The sequence below is a fragment of the Amphibalanus amphitrite genome, unplaced genomic scaffold, assembly GCF_019059575.1.
Source record: "Amphibalanus amphitrite isolate SeventyFive unplaced genomic scaffold, NRLGWU_Aamphi_draft 002266F_arrow, whole genome shotgun sequence".
NCBI classification, from domain to species: domain Eukaryota; kingdom Metazoa; phylum Arthropoda; class Thecostraca; order Balanomorpha; family Balanidae; genus Amphibalanus; species Amphibalanus amphitrite.
This window is the reverse complement of record NW_024883749.1, coordinates 4,413-9,975: the sequence shown is the minus strand read 5'-3', so window position 1 is coordinate 9,975 and position 5,563 is coordinate 4,413. Positions and strand designations below refer to the sequence as shown.

The 5,563-nt window shown below is 43.2% G+C and overlaps 1 long non-coding RNA gene across 1 annotated transcript; it reads right to left on the bottom strand.

Moving 5' to 3' along the window:
- Window positions 1–247: 247 nt before the first annotated feature.
- LOC122376731 lies at window positions 248–4,137 on the bottom strand. The gene is made up of 2 exons (XR_006255691.1): window positions 2,579–4,137; window positions 248–1,984 (listed from the first exon to the last, which is right to left on the bottom strand). It is a non-coding gene; the product is annotated as an uncharacterized LOC122376731 (long non-coding RNA).
- Window positions 4,138–5,563: the final 1,426 nt, after the last annotated feature.

Here is a 5,563-nt window from a genome sequence, read left to right as displayed (position 1 = left end):
TCGAGGACATGATATCTATCAGATATTATTTTGCAAAGGTACTGTGAACATAACGTCCGCGTATCGCAGCTCTGAATCTGCTGGTGTCCCGTGTCAGTCCCATGCAGCAGCCACCGGACCACTGCCCCGCCGCCTGCCGTTCGCTGATCATACAGGCCGGCTGTCCCAGTGTCTCATCAAACGATCACAGCTGACTCATTATTTATAAAATGTCAAACAAAAACAGACACCCAATATTATAGATCACGCCAGCTCTTTCAGTCATGCGCGTGGAGATATATCGGTAGTTTTCCTATCACAGATCACACTGAACAGAGGAAAAGCGTACACACGCAGCAATAAATAATGCATTATCAAGTAATGCATTACACCGATCGATGCATCGTGGAATACACCGAAAAAATACATCACTGCTTTAACGTTCCCCAGGTGGGTGGGCCGTGGGGGCGTTTTTGGCCACACCTGACAATTTTGTGCTTGCATAGATAAAACGACACGAAACTTAGTATAGCTTATGTATAATGCATCGATTCGCATCAATTGTGAAAAAAGTAACCCCATGTCACCTAAGGTCAGGTCAGGTCACCATGAAGTAGAAGTTTGAAACTCGAGCTGTTGCATGAGAGAATCAGTACCAACATCTTGAATATCTTTAATTTTGATCTCGGTGGTGACCTAGGGTCAGGTCAACTTTGCGACGTCTCCAGTTTCAGTCAGTATGAGGAACTCGAAATGTTCTGCTTTTGAAACAAAAGCACTCAAACATCGGGATCTATCGTATGCTCCTGAGGTCATCTCAGGTCATGTAACGCCTCCCAACAGTTTATTTTTGTACATCGATTTTAGATGGAACGTGGCCAGAGCGCTAAAAGCATCATAATCATAGGCGGCGGAACAGGCCGAGGGCACCGGGGCACCGTGCCCCCTTTGATTTTGGCATTTTAACATTAGCCCTATGGGCGTTGCATGGAAAGAATGAGACCAAAAGTCGGCAATGCCCCCTTAATTGAAGGTGTTCCGCCGCTACTGATGTTAATCTCAATTTCAATGTAACGAATCAATGACATGCAAAATGGCATTTTCTGCGACATTGACCTGAGGTCAAATTTATTAAGCTGACCTTGTTAGGCCAAGAAGACGAGAGAAACGCAGTGCCGGTAAAATCAACGTAATAAAAGGTTGGTATCAGTTTAAACAATTTTTAAAGAAAAGACGACTTCCGAAGCAAGCCGATTGTTCAGTTTTTGCCCTTTGGAGGCTTAACCCTAGTTGACCTTAGCTCAAATCTGAGAACCTGAAAGATTTTCGAAAGAGCTATCGAATTCGCTTTTCCGCGGCGCTGTAGCTTCTTTGGTTCCCGAATTATGAACCAATTTGTGAAGTTGTCAAAATCGGGGGCCAAAATTCGTCATCATTTTACTTTTGGTGACCTCCAGTGACCTCAGCGATGACCTGATCAAAAATGACCTGTATGATTCTGAAGAAAAATAGCGATCTATAGATTGATTTTACTGCGTCTTTCCAGCTTTGCTACATTCCAAGATAACCTGGTGTGGCCGAATACACCTCCCCCCCCCCCCACCAAGTTGGCTGAGGGCCACCCGGGCGCGGGTTAATAACATGGCGCAACAGGTTTTGTTATCAACTTATCCTTTTCACACATAGGCGACACTTAACACTACATATCACAGCCAACGCCTATCACCAAACTGGTGGTGGGCTTTGGCCAGCGATCGCCGATCGGGGCCAACGCGGGCTCTTACTCGTCCACAATCAGCAAGAATGATGAACTATATTTGCTCCAGACCGGCCACTTCAATCTAGCGTGTAATCTTCAGTCCACATCAGAACCACTAGTGAAACTCTACTGAGTGGGCCAACTGCACTGCATCTTTGACCTCCTTTGCAGCTCTGGCTTTTCAGAATTTGAACAGCCTTCTCTTTCCCACCCTTCTGTGCTGATGAATGATGATCCTTTGGAAACCTGGAAAAAGACAGTACAACTCAGGGAGATGAAACTAATTTGCTATGGGTCTGTTCCAGTCGCACTTCCTAACACATCTAAACTCCTCAAAGAGCAAGATAGAGGAGGTTGGAGCAGGGCCCTTCTTGGCTTTGTAGGGGCGAAAGCTGCCACTGGAACAGGGAAGCAATCTTGGAGGAGTTAAGAGGTGTTAGGAAGTGCGACTGGAACAGACCCTATGACAATGTCTGTGCATAGAGCAAGCAGATGGTAGAAGTGGTCAATTGGTGAGTGGAACAAATGCAAATGCCAGGAAAGCAGCATAGTTTGTGATAGACATGATGCAGATGTTGGCCAAGCTGACAAGGTAGATATAATTACCAGCTTGTTATACTAGTCTATAACTCATCATATTTTCATGTTTAACAGAGGGAATATAATGTAAAAAAAGCCTTAGCCAGATGAAAGTAGATAATATAAGTTCTATAGAAAAATGTTTATGTAAGTAATGTAGGATTTGTGGTTTTTAGAGGCTAGGTAAATGTGTTCCCTGTTCAACAATTCTTCAGCATTCAGACATTGATGTCAATGTACAATGTACATGCATCAACATACCTGTTGTGAAGTGATTCTGGGCTGCTTTCCTGAGCAGTTGATGGCCACCACTGGAATCTTAAAAACACAGCTAATTTTTTTCCCATTTTGTTAACTATGACTGAGGATCTTCTGTGCTGAAAGAGAGATAGACAATAGACATCAGCTGATAGACATTGTACAATGTACAACTCATTTGTGAAACAAGATCAATTCCATTTAGGGGTAGGTCATAGGATAATGGTGACATGAATGAATTTCAGTTTTCACTTTTCACCAGTCCAGGTACCTGGTGACAAAATGAAATATTGTAGGAGGTATCAATGATAATGTTTCTGGTAGAAAATGCAGGCATTTTAGAATTCAGTTGAAGCTTTAGATGGAGAATTTTTGGAAAATATTTGCCACAAATAACATTGGAATCTCAGAAACAAAAATCAAATCTTACTTGATGTCAAAAACAAATCAAACTATTACCATTGAGCACCAAGCAGCATGCTGAGTAGTCATTCACTAAGACATATGCATGTTACACATGGCTACAGTACTTTGAAATAGCTTTTATAAAATGTATGCACTCATGTAATCTTAACATGTAAAATGTCAGCTAAAACTTGTTTTACACTAAACCTGCTAAGCCAAGAAAAAAAGATAAATATGAGAAGCCCAAAACAAGTTATTCAAATATAAACACAGGTAACGTTACAACAAAACTGAGTCAAAACACTCAAAACTAAGTGTTTCAATGAACGCAAGATTAATGTGTGTCACAGAAGCAGCTGTCCACTGTAAAACAGAGTGGGCACAGCATGGTGAAAGCAGGAAGTGCTGCACAAAACTGAATTGAGAAGAGTGCCCGACTAACTGTATCTACATCCCTTTACATGTAGGTGCTTACAAAATTTGAGCACAATCAGCCAAAACTTAACTGTGAAGGAGGCCATGCCCACTCGCACATGAGAGGTGTGCAAAAACATGCCTGTAATACCTTATGCCTAGATACATAAAGATGAAAATGTGTTGTGTCTGTGAGCCTGGTTAGTGGCATGACGTGACATGACTATTATCAATACCTGACAGTACAATTATCATGATATTATCATTATTGCAATTGTAATAAAAATGATCAATTGAACTTTTCTTCTCACTTTATATAGCCAAAATACCTGATATTGTTTAATATTAAGTTTGCGTACTCCAAAATCGTAACTTCTGCTTCCTCCAGTACTTTATAAGTTTGCGCAAGACTATTATCCATCAGATGTAGGGACGATCATGACCACTTGACTAAAAAATGGTTCACTTGGTTCTTACAAGCCTGTTAACTCACTACACAAGGGGAGGGGGCACTGCAAAAGGGTGTGGAAATCGCCACATTTGTCTCATGATGTTTGATGTATAATAATCGGTATCAAAATATCGTCGTATTAGTATGCAAGGTCACCAAAGAATGAGCCAACGTTATTTATCAAATATCAAAGCAAATTGGCAATATCTAGCAAAACGAAACACATAATTCAACACCTAACGATGCCGGCCGAGTCCCCGATACCACCATGGCGACCGCTGAAGTCCAACTGGCCGGCAACTGGCCAATCAGGGAGCTTGTTTGTCATTTCTGGGTGGGATTAAAAAACATGCGCTCCCAACACCACCGTCGTCTAAACAACTGCCTATTTCCTCCACGAATCCATCCAAAAGCAAATACACGTGCACTGGTGGGGCGAGCTCCACCGGTTGGCCTGTCGCACGGCAGCCTACAAGTATGGCCGAACGGCGATTAACACGCAGCAGTGCGTATTGTGGCGCGGGAAGGACAAATGCGACGCACGCGATGTCACGATTGGCGCGCTATTGGCGCGCGGCGCACCAGAATTGGCGGGAACGTCGACAGATGTACATTTATTAGGCGGACGGCCAATACATACAAACGAGATTTTTTTTCGTCTTGAGAATGTATTGTGGCTAGGAAATCCATGAGGGGTTTGTTCTTCATCAGATATTAATTTGTTTATTTTTTTAAATCATTTACACCATGAAACCTAGTATGAAATTATTGTTAGACATTATTATAGTCAGCTAATAACGAACCCGTTACTGCAATGCCCAATCATTTGACGTATAAAACACAATCAGAAACGCTAAAACGCGTGAATGATGCGAAATTTGCAAACGATAGAACAGTAACTATGAAATGGTTTGAATTTACAAACGAGTGCATTCTGTTTTCATATGCACAAGCATTTATTGAATATCTTAGTAATGTAGATGTGTAAAGTAAAATATCATTTTATGAAACCCATTCTCGTATAATATTCTGCTTCATGTTTGCACGTTTCAGGGTCAATTTCAGCTGTCGACAGGCAAACAGCCCTGCCAGCCATTGATGCTATTATCCGACGAATTACGGAAGCGCCTGGCACTGCCAATGCACATAGCCCCAGTGAACCCCACTAAACATCGCCATTCTGCTGGACCGAGCGACAGTAAGCTCACGGCGCTGTGCTGACTCTACGAAATGCAATGCGGGCCTTTGTCCGCGACTGATGTGCCGATGGCGTACGGCTGGGAGCAGAGACACGGCGCGCGTTTACAAACACCTGTAAACACTGGTCCTGAACGGCTGCTCCTGTGTCATCAACAAAGGAGTGGTATTGGCCTCGGCGCACGCTTTAGTGGAGCCGAAACGACGACTGTTGGCGAACAAATGCAGGTGAATGGGCCCACGGAAGGGTCTTTGTGGCAATACTTTCCTTTTTTATGTAATGTAATCAACGTTGAGGGGACATTTTAGATATCTGAGTATTATTTCTGGAAGGGTATTTAGGCAGAAGCCAGAAGCCAGCCGTCTGCTCCAGGCGTCAGTTCCGTTAGAAACCATGAGCACGCGACCCCTCACCATAAAGGCATGCGGTCGCCGAACATGAACCACATTAGGGAGTCCATCGCATGACCGCCAACCACTGTATTATGCAGGCGACTCTTTGAGGCAGGGCCATTTTGCGC